Source organism: Octodon degus, unplaced genomic scaffold, assembly GCF_000260255.1.
Source record: "Octodon degus isolate 3935 unplaced genomic scaffold, OctDeg1.0 scaffold00001, whole genome shotgun sequence".
Lineage (NCBI taxonomy): Eukaryota > Metazoa > Chordata > Mammalia > Rodentia > Octodontidae > Octodon > Octodon degus.
The window spans coordinates 32,008,038-32,022,305 of NW_004524577.1; positions in this window are offsets into that span (position 1 = coordinate 32,008,038).

Consider the following 14,268-nt stretch of genomic DNA (forward strand, 5'->3'; position numbering starts at 1 on the left):
GGGGAATTGAACTAGGGTCTTGCACTTGCCAGGCAAATGCTTATTCTATTGAGCTATCTCCCCGGCCCCGGAAACTCAGCTCTGGCTCATACAACATTGTCTTTGCATAGAAAGAAACTTATAAATATGATCTTTTTAGTTCTAAGGGAAAAATCAATGAGAAATATAATTGATTCTACTGTAATTGATTATTCTAGTTTGCAAATACTTGTTTGATCTATCTATTGACCTCTCTATCTATTGATCTAAGAGAATTAATCATGGGTTTCACAAATACCTGCTCACCCGACTTCAGCGAGTCTCTGGAGACCACAGAGTTGAAACTACCACAGTCTCCAGTCTTGCGTGCTCAGGAGAAAGACAAGGTGTCTCAGCAAATAGTTACAACCTTACAGAGGGCAGGAATTCAATAGGAGACTTGTTAGCATACAAGTAGCCTTGAAGGAAGAGAAACTGAGTACACAGAGATTATGCAGGGGCCAAGGAATCCCAAGCAAAGGCCTGAAAGCACCACCCAAACGGACCTTCCACTGTTCTTGTTTCCATTCCTCCCTTCCTCCTGCTCTGGCCTCAGTCTTGTGACCTTTCCTCTCTCAGATTAACAGGGTCTTTCAATCTCCCTGTCACCCCACCAAGGGCCTGCACCTCTGCCCCCAACTTGCCCCATCATACCTACTCAGCTGTCCTCCAAGCTTTAATGGGTCCCACATTCTTCATCTATAAGAATAAAAGTGCCACAATGGTGGGAAGGAAGTCAGTGTTTCAGGGTCCTGTCCTAGAATCCCTGTGCCCAGCTTCTTTCTTCCTGGTCCCCTCTTGTTATTATAGCTTGTATCTACATGGCCCCCCAAAGCCTCAGGTGATCATAAGTGGGGCCCTTTGAACCTGCTTGGATTGAGCGTGTGGGAATATATGAAGGGTGTGACACTGGGATTCAAGGGGTGGACAATGGAAGCCCTACCCTGGGTGTGAAAGACACCATTCAATAGGCTTGTAGCCTAGGTGGAATATAAAAGGACAGAAAGAAGGCTATAGCTGCTGCTACTGCTGCTGCTACTGCTGTCTTCTGCCTGCCATGCCATGAACTACTTCTCCTCTGGGATGCCCCTCTGCCGTGCCAACCTGCTTAGAACCAGCCAACTATGGACTGAGACCTCTATAAACCATGAGCTGAAATAAACCTCTCTTCCTTTAACTTTGGGAGAAGGGTATTTTGTCTCAGCAACATGAAAAGTAACTATGCCACTTAACTCCACAGCAAAAGTGCAGCCTCCCCTCAAGCTACTCCCTTCTGCTACCCTCTAGTTTTCTGTCCTAAGGCTGAGTACAGGTCTCCCTGATTCTTCCTTCATCATTCCCCACCTCGCAGCCCATTTCCTAGGTGTTCCTGGGATCCTGAGTTCCCCATTCCTGTCAGAGGGAGGCCAGGTACCTCCTCCATCTCCTGCTGGGGTCTCCTGTCCCTGCCTCCCTCCAAGGTGTTTTGTGGTCATGGTCTCCCTTTGCCTCTGTTTTCAGCCCCTTAATTTCACTTTTCTTTAGTCAACCATTATTTATTGTTTATAATACTATTAATTATTATTCCAAATGTCAGACACTGCTTAGGATACAGATGGATAAATGAACAAAAAGCAAACCAAAATGCTGCACTGCATGGAGGTGACAATCCAGCTCTCCATTCCCCTGGCCTCCTTGTCCTCACCTCCAGATTCCTGGCGGCTTGATGCCTCCAAACTGCCTTGCTCACTCTAGCCTCTGGACTTACTTCTGCACATCCCTGGCCTGCACTGGCTTCCCCAGCCAACCCTCTATCACCCTTCAGTCTTCCTTGTAGAAGGGCCCAGCTCTGTGCTCTGACCGGTGCCCCAGCTGTCATCGCCCACCTGCTACCAGACACCCCTGCCTCGCTCAGTCTCCAGAGCTAGACTCTGAGACCCACGTAGCCCCACACTGTGGCTCCTCAGTCTTCAAGTCATGGGCATCTGACTGAGAACTGCACAGCAATGACTGTGTGCTAATAGGAGCACTATGCATTTAAACATGACAACTACGTGGGGCTGCCTTTGTGTAGCTATGTGTTCCATGCTGTTCTAGGCATGGTTCTAAACCCATTGTCTTTTTTTATCCTCTCAACTCTCCTTTAAGGTAACAGCAAGGTCATTTCCACTCTCACAGAGGAAGACAATGAGCTTTAGCAAATCTAAGCCACTCACCCAATTCACACTGATAGAAAAGTATGGAGCATGGACTCTAACCTCAGTCTCTATGTGTATCAACTCTCACTAGGACTCCTACATATTAACCAAAGTAAGGAGTATTCTATAAATCAGTGATTACTGTAGGCAAGGAACTAACACTTGGGTGCACATCCCTTTGTACCCAAACTTCAAATACACCCTATTTAATTCTTTTTTTTTCCACCCTATTTAATTCTTATTGTCTTCTGTACCACATAGCTACTTAATATTACTGGGCAGTAAGTTCACCGATTTGACTGATAGGATCCAAGAAGGTAAGAAATTTGACCAAGGTCAACAGCAAGTAAGCGGTGGTCCTGATTGGATCCAAGAAAGAACCCTCTTTCCACCAGAGAACTCAATGCTCTCTGGCAGGCATGAGTTGGAGGCGGGGGTCTCAGCACCCCCTGGGGATATGTGGGTCAGCCCAGCACTCCGGGAGGGTGGAATATTTTCTCAATTTCAGCAACATAATCAACTCCTTTCCAAGTTCCTTTCATGGGAGTTCAAAAGGAGAAAGCTGACCTAATTCTTCTTTTCACATGTTTGTTTTGTTTTGCTCTCTGCTTTTTGTGTCTTTAATTCTTGTTGCTTTAAATACTACAATTTGTGCTAGACCTCACCGAGTTTGGAACACAGATGTCTGGACTTCCAAATTCAAGCAATGGTTCCCCCACCCCTGGGAAGCATTATTTTGCCAGCAAAATGCCTGAATCATCATCTCCAAAACAATGGGCTGACCCACTGAGAACTTCGGTTTCCCCACATCGGGAGCCATCTTAAAAATGAGGAACAGAAGCCTGAAGCCCACTCCCCAGGGGCTCAGGTTTGAAACGGAAGCATAAGATAAGGATTTAAAATGATCAAGACTGAGAGTAGACTGAGTGAAAAAAAAAAAAATTGCACCTCTCCTCACTGCTCAGGGGACCAAGACTGACCCCAGGAAATAAAGCAGCTCGGTGGTTTGGGTCAGGGACCCGGCCGAGGGCGCCCAGCATCCCCCAGGCCTCCCCTCACAGCGGCAGGGTGAACTTGCTCACTCTGTACGTTCCCTCCTTGCTCTGGTCCCTGCTTCTCGCTACCCCACTCCAAGGGGCGTAGCCCAGCCTGCCTGGGTGGGGTGAGACCTCGCCGCCTGGGAAGTGAGTAGCTATCCTCATTCCCACGAAGAAGGGAGACTAGCAAGAGGAAGGCAGGGGTGTGCTCGCTGGGCCAAGCCCAGTGGAGACGTTCACAAGTCCAGCTCCTGGCCAGGGCACCAGCCTGGGGAACTCAAACACGGAGGCTGCGGAGGGAAGGCGGGACCCTCACGGCTGGGAGCTTGCGACAGGAGGCTGAGCAGTTGGGGACTGCAGTGGTTCTCAGCCTCAGCAAGCAGCAGACAGACGTGGAAGGCTGGTTCAAGCCAGACGCCTGGGCCCCATCTCCAGGGATTCTGATTCAGCAGTTCTGGAGCACAGGCCCGTGAATGTGCGTCTCTCGGGAATTCCCAGGGCTGCTGCTGCCGCTGGTGCGTTCTTCGTACTTTCAGGGGCTCTGCTTTATTGCCAGCAGCCTAGAACTGCAGGAATCAGTAGGGGATTAAAACATTACCCATGTGGTCCCACAATCCGGGCGCCGCCAGAGGCCCCTGGCTGTGGGGACAGGGAAGGATGGTAGTGGAGTTCATGCGGCAGCAGCCGAGCTGGCTGCACTGGCCTGGAAAAGGGGCTCGTGTGTGCGGAGTCCTGCGGTGCCAATTTTGCTCTCAAGCAGGCATAGGCAGTGGTGGCCTGCAGTACATGCGCCTTGGGCACCAGGTGGCACGAGCAAATGCGCACCTACTCTGAGAACCCTAGAAAAGCCACAAGGACACAGAAAACTGCAGCCCCTGGAAAAAGGAAGGAGTCCGCATCCCAGCCTCACGCTGGCCTCCCAGGAGGTCCTCAGCCGAAGAAGATGAGAGTTTGTGCCTCAAGGCAGGTGGTTACATCATTTCCTGGATAACCTCAGGTGGGCAGGGAGCTGCTGCCCAGCAGCTCTTCCACTGCAGGGAGCAGCCCCATTAGGTAGGAGAGACTTTGGCACCCCAGCACTGGCAGAGAAGCCTCTGGAGCAGCTTCCCCGCAGCCCGCGGCCCAGATGCCCCTCCCCCTCCCCTGTCCCCCTTCCCCTCCCCCTCCTCCTCTTCCTCCTCCCCCAACTCCTCTTCCTCCTCACTAAAGCCTTGGTCTGTGCTCAGGCAGTGCTCTGGGAGGGCAGATCATCCCTCTGGAATGCCCACACCATCTTCTGCCCATCAGGAGTCACTACGTGTGCCCCAAAGCTACTGATACCAGCTGTGAGAGCCATTGTGGTCAAGGCCTTTCGCTAAGGCTCCTGTAAATGGGTAACATACAAAACAACACAGAACTTTTTGTTTTTGTGAATATTAAGCTGATTGCTTTGGAAAAGCTCCACCAGGCACATTTCCAAAAGCAGATTACTGTCGAGTTAGATAGCAAAGGAGAAGACAAGTGTAGAAAATTGAGGAGGACACAGAAAAAGCCTCACAGAACTCCAAGCTCCTCCAGTGGGCATGGTGCACCGGAAGTACACCCTAAAAGACACCCAGGGTGGCAATGGGACAGCAGCCTACATGAAGGATGTGGGGAACAGAAAATCTGAAACAAGTTTGGCCCTAAAGTAAAGTGCGCTGAATGAATGCACATTTGTAAATTTTAAGTAGAAACATGTTTAAGGCAATGTAGGTGGCAGAGAAGGGACATTGGAAGGGTCAAAATCAGAGTGCCAAGGTCACTGTGCCCCTTTCCAGCTGAGTGACCTTGACAAATATCCGTCCTCTGTCTCTGGCTCCTTCCCTGAGACCAAAGGCTTCATGGGAAGATATTTGCAGCTCGGAAAATAGTGGCTGGCTGCAGTGTTTCCAGCAAGCGCCCATAACATCCACCTCCTCCCATAACATGTCCATTTCTTTATGAGGAGTCACTGTCCCCCATAACTGTGTATTCCTCCCAGGGGCAGGACACCTGCCTCAGGACAGTGATCCGCATGCACCACCTGCCTGGCTGCCACACCCACTTCAAAGATGGCGCCTGGCTGAAGTCTGGTCCGTCAAGACTCAGTTTCTCCAGGACTTTATATTGTCAGGCAACTGGATTCATATCTATCATATAATTTCTTGTATTGTATTTTGAAGAGTAAAAACAGGAGCAAAAACAAATAGAAAAAAGACAGAAACAAGATAACGTACAACAATACATGTGTTACAGATTTTCAAAACAGGAATAGCTACTTAACAATGGTTGTTATATTATCTAATTTTATTATCAAATCTGTTGCTCAGATTAACAGATATAGTTATACAAGATTGGGGAAATAAATGAATATTGGTGCTTGCTTTCAAAAAAATTTTTTTAAAAATCTTAATTTTTTTACTTGTCTTTTTTTGTTTTAATGTATTTTAAAGGGAGTATAATAGTTGAAATTAGGAATGGTAAACATTTAGAAGACCAAGATGAGAGGTATTCAACCACACATTGCTGTCCTCGATGTAGTTGCACAGATAGCGGATATCAGCATGCAGAGTTAGTCAAGGTGAACATTCTAAACGTGAACAGGCAATTGGATTTTCTGTCCTTTCTGGCTTCACTGTTGTGGCAGTGGGAGCCTGGAGTTTCCTGGAGAATGCTAGGAAGGATGCAAGGGAGAGCTTAACCAGGGAGGCAAAGACAAGAATAAAATCGGGGGCAGGAAGTTGTGGACATTGTTTGAACCCTGAACCAGCCAGATCCAGAAGCCAGACTTTGAATCACATGAGCTAATTAGTGCCTTCCTCAACCTTCAGCGTCTCATGAAGGCCAAGACTTAACTGCAAGTGGTTGCCTGGAGTGATGGTCCCAGAAAATAAGAGAAGAGGATTGGGAGGAGTTCTAGAAGAGGGGCCAGGCACGTGCTGAGGTGAAGGGATTTCATCTAGCAAGCATCATGGAGGGCAGCTGGAGCACAGTCCTGAGGAGGAACTCTGGAAAGAGAGCAGAACACCCCAAGTTGCCCACCAGAGGTGCAAGGGAGGGGGCTCCTTAGCTATGAGATCACATGTCATGGAGGGGGCCACTCCAGGAGGGACAGAGGACATCATTTCCCTAGCGTCGCTAGCAGGACCCAAATGCAGGCCTGGCAGGCTTCCACTTTCAGAACAGATTTGCAAGTTGCTGCAGGAGGAGGCAGCTAGACACTGAGTCAGCATATACAAAGGTGAAGGTCCTGAGGGAGATGATGGGCTTCCTGGGGCCCCCACTACTTGCAGCATAAAGTTCTCTCAATGTTATCATGTGACACTGGGCATGTGACAAATTGTACACACTCAGAAACTGTGCTTGTCATTGATAGTATCATTGCTACTGACCAGCAGCCACCCCTGCAAAGACCCAGCTCGCTGTATCACCGCAAGCACTATCATTGTAATATAAATGCTCTTTAGGTAACAGGTGAACAGTGGTGTCTCCAAATCCCTGTCTCTCGGGCACTGGTACTCATCACATCTCCAGGCTCAGGAAGCTCCACCATGGGCTCGGCCTTCCCTGCCCAGAGCAAATCTGAAGCCCTGAGCCAGCTACAGCCAGCGCTCCCTGCAGAGCTGGTCATCAGCTGCTCCATAAGCACAGAGGAGAACACAGGGAGGCAGGTTGGCAGGGACGTGGTTACAAGACGGAGAAGGTAAGGACAAAAAGAGACCTTGTGTGTCTTCTGCCTCCTCTCTCTCTCCTTCCCTCCCCTCTCTCTCCTTCCCTCCCCTCTCTCTCCTTCCCTCTCTCCCTCTCTCTTTCCCTCCCTCCCTCCCTCCCTCTCCCTCTCTCTTTCTCCAAACTCAGTTTGTGGTTCCAATTTTTCTTCTTAAAGCTCAGGTAGAGAAATGAGTAAAATGCTGTTAGAATAAACATCCTCAAAGATTGCAGTGGCTTAAACTGAGTGGTTTCACTGTACTAGTCCAAATCCCAGCAAAGAAGGAAGCTTTGGCCTTCCTGGGACCATGTCCCGTTGCTCTGTTTGAGTCTTGCCTTGGATCTGCGGCTAAAGCCAGAGGGGCCTTGTGGGTTCCACCTGTGCCTCTCCCTCTCTGGCTGCCTGGAAGCCCCACCCTCTTCCAGCATTCCAGCTCCTCCTGATTCCCAGGCCACATATCCCAGGCAATTCTGTGAGCATTTTACTACCTTGTGAGGTAGGAAACATTAGCAGCATTTAACGGGAAGAGACCGAGGTGCCAAAAGGGTGCAAGTTGGTGGCTGGCTAAGCCAAGTGTTCAGGCTCGTGGGGAGGCTCCTTCCAGAACAGCACGCTTTGAATGCATAGTTCATGCCGGGTGCTGTAGCTTGGAGCTGAGGTGCCCTCACAGCTTATGTCCCACCACTTTGGTGGCCAGTCCACGGTGTTACTGGGGGACAGTGGAACCTCCAGGAGGTGTGGCCTTGCGTGAGGAAGCTAGGTTCCTGGGGAGATTGCAGGTCCTGTCTCTTCTTCTCTCTGTGCAGCCTGGCCACCAGGAAGTGGACAGTTTTGCTCTATAATGTGTTCTCCATCGTGTTGGTTTGCTTCACAAAGAGAAAAAATAAAATAGAGCCAACTGGCCATGGATTAAACCCCTGAAATCACGAGCTAAAATAAACCTTTCTTGCCTTGAGGTGATCGCCTTGGGCATTTTGTCAGAGAGGTGGAAATCTGGCTAACACACAAGCCCAGGGCAGGTCCAAGCCTCCACCTGGCCAGGAGACAGGCCACATCTCCTCCAGGCCCTCTCTGCCTGCTGCCTCCCCCTGCTCTGCCCGGACACAGAAAACGGCGGCTCATGCTTTCCCTACCATTCTGTTTGAAAAGTTCTCAAGGGGCCTTTCTTCTCCTAGTTCCCCTGCAAGCCCTGGCCAAACAAGGGTGTTCTGCTTCAAGAACAGCTGTGCTGCACAAAAGCGCCACATCCCATTTCTGAAGAACCAAGACAAAACTTTTTAAAGAATACAGGGACTCCAAACACAACAGGAAGCCCGTGGCACTGAGCATGCCCAGAACCAGCCAACTATGAACTCAAATGGAAACTCTGCTCAGCTGGGTTTTTCTCATCTATAAATCGAAAACAACAGTGTCTATTTGACAGGGTTGATGCAAGATTGGGATTAAAGAGCCCAGGCATGGTTAGTGCTCTGTAGAGGACCTGGCCTGCTATAGGCTTCCAATAAATGTTCTCTCTTTGTGGATTAAAGAAACAGGACACTTGGAGGTCAGTGTCCTCCACTCCAAGGGTGATGGAGGTGGCTTTGCTGATGTCGTGGGAAGGAGAGCCTCCCTGGGAAAGGCCCTTGTCGGCTCTGGGGGGCTCATTCCGTCCAGGCTTCCTGTGGGTCGGAGCTGTGAACCCAGGGCGGTGACTCGTTTGGCTGGAAGGGTAGGGGAAGAAGGGCCTCCGTGGTCCCCACATCCTCAGCCCACACACCACCTCCTGGGACACCAGCCCTGGTCTGAATGTGAACCCTGCAGTTTGCAGATTTGTTTGCTTTGGACAAATAATGACTTCCTGTTTCTTCGAAGTCAGAGCTGGCTTCCCAAGCTCCTCTGCCTGGTAGCAGCCCCTTCCAACTGGCTGAGATGTGGGGAAACAAATTGGAGAATTGGGGAGGCCTGAGAGGCAGGGCCAGGCTTTGAGGATCGCATGGGATCTTCCAGCTCCGCAGCCCCCCAAGCACTAGTGAGATCGGGAGAGCAGCTTTTAGGACTCCACAGCCTCGCCCCCACACCCTGCTTCCATGCTGGAGGGTCTCACTGGGCCTCAGGAATTGGCACAACTCCTCTGCCTCCCCTGCCACTTGGCAACTCTTCCTACCCACCAGGAAGCCCGAACGCCTCTGTCCAAACAACATCCCCATCTTACTCCTGTCTCTGAGCCCAATAGATTGCCCATTTGCCTTTGCTCCTTTCATATGGCCAGCTCAGACCTCACCCCCCACCTGACGCCCTTCGGTCATTTCTCTGAGTCCTGCACTCCCAGGCCTTAGCTCACTTGACTTAGTTGTGTTTCCACAGCCCTGAAATGTAAATTCCCCAATGGCAGGGGTTTTTAACATTTGTCAGTGTATGCACAGAGCTTTACTGGCTAATTGCATTTAATCCCATACCTTTGTGAGATAGGCACTTTCAGTATCTCTGTTTTGCAAATGAGAACATGAAGCCTCAGGACACATAAATAATATGCCTAAGATCCCAGAGAGAAGGTAGCCGTCAGACAAGGACCGGGTCTGATTCTAACTCCTATTTGTGAGAGTTGCCTCCTGGCTAACAGCTGACTGGCTAGACCCGTAGTTCTTACAGGGTGCTCCGAGGCAACAGCATCCAGGCACTGGCTAGAAAAGCAAATTCATGGCACCTATGCCAGATTTATGGAAGGAGAAACTCCAGGGGCAGGGCCAAATGGTCTGTGTGTTTAAATGCCCTGCAGATTTTTCTTCATGTTTGCTGGTGTTGTGTACAACCTAACAGTGCCAGGGGTGGGCACATTTTCTGTTAAGGGATCGCTCCCTGTGGGGTAGGGTGTGATGTGCCCCCCAAGGACTCATGTGCTGAAGTCTTGATGCCCAGTGAGCTGGTGTCAAGGAGATGGGACCTGCAGGAAGCAGGCACTAACACAAGGCACTGGCCTTGGAAGCCATTCGTGTTGGTCTGCTGGAGGGAGTTCGCGCTCACAGCCCAGGTGGCTGCAAAGTGAGCCCATCCTGTGCACACACAGCTTCTTTGTCCTCTCCCCCACCTCACCCCACGAGGCCATCACCTGTGGCAGTGGGGCAGAGCCCTTCCCCAAGGGCAGAACACACAGCGAGGATCAGTCCTGAACTTGCGGTCTCCAACACCTTGAGCTGAGTAAGTCGCTTTTGAGCGCACCCCAAATGGGCTAAGACACCCGGAGAGTCAGCATTCTAGTGTAGGTCAAGAGGCAAAACTGCAGGACAAGGCATTGTATGACAAGACAGAAAACAAATTTCCACAACTTTTATCATGATGTTCAATGTACGATCACAATCGTCAGGTATGATTTTTTTTTTACAAATACAAATGTAATAATAAAAAGGATGGTGCTGTTTGAAAAGGACACCATCAGCTTAATTGGGGTTTGGAGTTAGCATCAAATCAATCACAGATGTTCACTTGGAAAACATTTTCTGGCTGCCAGCACACAGTGGGAGGCAGGCTGGATTAAGCGGGCCTACGGCAAGCGATGCCTGGAGCCCCACAGATCCCAGCTGAGTCGGTAACACTGGGTCCTCTTGGGTCAATTGCTGTCTGAACTGAGCAGTCCCTATAGACAGTCTGGGGAGCCCACACCTCCAGTCCCACTCTCCCCACCACAGAACAGTTGTTCAACCAAATTGACAGATTTGACCAGGCATTTTGGCATACTGCAGCTCTTCACTGTCCTTGCTCTACACAGCTCCCTGAGAAGGAGAACAGCTGTCCAGCCAGGTGGCTGAGCAGCTGCCCCGAAAGCCCTCAGCCCTGCTCCTGCCGCCACCTGTGGCTTCTGCCCCTGTCTCTTCTGGCCCTTCCTGAACTTTCCTGGGGCCAGCCCCATAAAGCCAGCTTCTCCCTGCTTGCTCCAAGTGGGTAAGTCTGCAGAGGGCCAAAGCTGACCTCCTTTCACCTCCAGGCTTTCTCTGCAGCCTGACACTCTCAGCACCTGCTGAACTTGCAGCTGGATGGGTGGCCGTGGAAAGCCGAGACACAGAAGCTTGAAATCTGCTCTGCTTTCCTAGAGAGGCAGAAGTGACCAATGGCTGGTGTACTTGGACAGACTTACATTCTCCACAACAATGCATTGAGGTCCTAGGTCCCAGCCCCTGTGGATGTGAGTGGTTTCCAAGTAGCCCTGGAAAATTTTAAAGACTGTTGAAGAGGTCCCCAGGAAGCCGCTGTGGGAGCAGTTCAACTCAAATCAGCCACCAAGGCCATTTCACTGCCACACACTGCACATTACAATCACCCAGAGAGGTCTTATTGTGAATGTGACGGTCACCTGGAGAGGTTCTAGAAATAATCTTGGCAGATGTAATGGTGAGGTCATGCAGGATTGTAACGGGTCCTCGCCTAATGACTAGCATCTTTATGAGAAGGGGAAAATTTGGATACAGAGACACAGGGCAACACAGGCAGATACTTCACAGGGTAAAAATCAACAGACAGATATCAAAGGCATCTTCAAGTCATGGAATACCGAGGTTGCCAGCAGCTGCCTGAGCTGGACCAGCATGGAGCAGATTTCCCTCAGTTCTTCGGACCACACCTGCACGTTGTAGCTTCTGAACTAACAGAATGTCGTTCTGTTGCTATCAGCCACCCAGTCTGGGACATGGTCAGTCTTGCAAGGAAGCTAACATTGCTGATAATAAGGGGACTGTAAGGTGCCCGAGACGCATCAGAATGATCAGGGAGGAGAAGTCACTATGGTTTCAAAACTCCTTAGCATCTGAGACTGTGCTTATGACATGAAGTTAAAGGGACAGATTTCAAAGCCAATTTTGTCATTTTAAAACATATTTTATGTACACACCAATACCTTAAAATGTTGATAAAAACACAATAGTCAATCAAAACATGTATACACCAAGAAAAGAAAAACTTGTCAATATTTTAATACTAAATTTATTGAGACACCATGAGGTTAATTCAAGTACCTTCTACCTCTATGGTTACAACAGGCATCCACAGTGGTTGCCTTTAGCTTGCAGATATTTATTAGTCCAGCAAACTGCTGAAGTCTGTATGCATTTTTTTTTTTTTTGGCTGACTCTGTATTTGTGTTATTTATCTCCAGGTAGGGACAAAAACAAACGTGAGTTCTTAAAATCAGGAGAAATGATCACTTAAAAAATTAAATGAAAGCCAAGATACATATTCACTTTGAATAACAAAGAACAATTTTCTAGAATCAGAGCGGATTCAAAGTGGGCCCGGGAAACCCTGAGGATGGTTGAAGGCACTACAGGAATAGCAAGAGTAAAATCAACCACAGAGGCCACTTCACAACTGCATGCTGCATGTCACAACCATCTGGAGAGGTGCTGTTGTTCTTGTAGTTCTTTTGGGTTTGGTTTTTAGGAATCCAATGCCCATGTCTCATGCCAAGTCAACTGAATAAAGTAAGAGAAGTAATTGTGTGAAATTTAAATTTAAGTCAAAGGCCTGGTCTAAAAATGGGCATTTTAAGATGAATACTTACTTCTCAGAGGAAGAAATATAAATAGCAAATAAATATATGAAAAAATGTTCAACATCATTGGTCATTCGATAAATGTAAATTAAAACAGCACTGAGATTCCATCTCATCCCAGAAAGAATGGTTATCATTCAGAAATCAACCAATAACAAATGCTGGAGGGAGTGTGGGAAAAGGAACCCTTCTCCACTGTTGGTGGGAGTATAGACTGATGCAACCACTGTAGGAATCAGTGTGGAGATTCCTCCAAAAGCTGGGATTGGAGGTCCCATTTGGCCCGGCTATTCCCTGATGGGTATCTTCCCAGGAGAATTAAAAACATCCTACCGCAGTAATATATGTGAACCCATGTTTATAGTCCCACAATTTGTAATATATCTAGATGTTAGAAACAAGCCAAATGCCCATCATCTGAGGAATGAATAAAAAAGATGTGGTACTTTTATATAATGAAGTACTACTCAGCCATAAAGAGGGATCAACTGCAGCGTTGTATAGGTAGATATTACAGTTAGAGACCATGCTCTTAAGTGAAGCAAATAAGATGCACATGTGTCAGCGTTGTATTACCTCGCTTGTGTGAGAAGCTGAAAGAGCGAATTAGATAAAAAAAATATGCAATAGATATTATGAAATGGGAAGAAACTGCTTAAAAGGAAAGAAAAAGTAGGATGGAGGAAAGGAGAAAAGAAGGATGGGAAAAGCAAAAAAATATATACAGTTAAGATGGTTACATTACTAATTTCTCTTAATTCATTGAAAAGAAAGGTGGGTGCTAATATCATTTGGACAAGTAAATGCCTATATCTTGTATTCTGAGCAATTAATTTAAAGATAGCAATATACAATTTATTAATCGTTCTTATTTTCCTATTATCTTATTTTGAAATCTTGAGGTTTTTTTTTCTCTTTAAAGAAATTTTTTAAAAGGAAATTTAAATTTTAATCTAGTCAGTTTCTATTTTGAGAAAATTCTGCATGAGGAAACCTGACTTTGGTACCACCGGTAAGAGAGGTGACAATACTACTAGCAGGTTAGGACACTGTTACATCACTGGTACTATTAAGAATTATTCATAAGAACTCTCTTCCTTTGAACATCTGTCTCCATAACATCAAGTCTGGGGAGTGGTGGTGTAAGCCCGTAACCCCAGGACTTGGGAGGCTGAGGCAGGAGGATCACCACAAGATTGATGCCAGTCTAGGCCACATAGTGAGTTCAAGCCCAGCCTGAACTGCACAATGAGACCCTGTCTCAAAGAAAAACAAAAAAGAAACATCATCATTAACACGGTGGCCGTGACTATGTCCATTTTAGAGATAAAAGAACTGAGAGTCAGGAATGTTCAGCATTGTAAAGAGGGTCATAAGTTGGCAAGCGGCAGATCTAGAACCCCAAATGAGAAGCTGGGCTCATCATCACCGCGCTGTGCTCCATCCGTGGAGCTTGGGGCGTGAATGCGCAAGCCAGGGATTGCTGAAGCATTTGTGCTCACTCGAATCCAGCCTGGGACCCGCAGCCCGGCCTTGCCCAAGCCTCGCGGTCAGCACACACCCGAATGCCTTCTGCGTGGATCTTGCGAGTGGAAATGACGTAAGAACTCACAGTCTCTTAGGCGCCTGGGGAGGAGCCCCACTTTGCAAGCTGACAGCAGCAGACCTCTGTCCCTAAAGATCCTCCTTTCAAGGCTGGGACACAGCTCAGTGGTAAAGCATTTGTCTAGCATGTGTGAAGACCAGCATTCGATCCCCAGCACCACACACACACACACTCACACTCACACACACACACAGATGTGA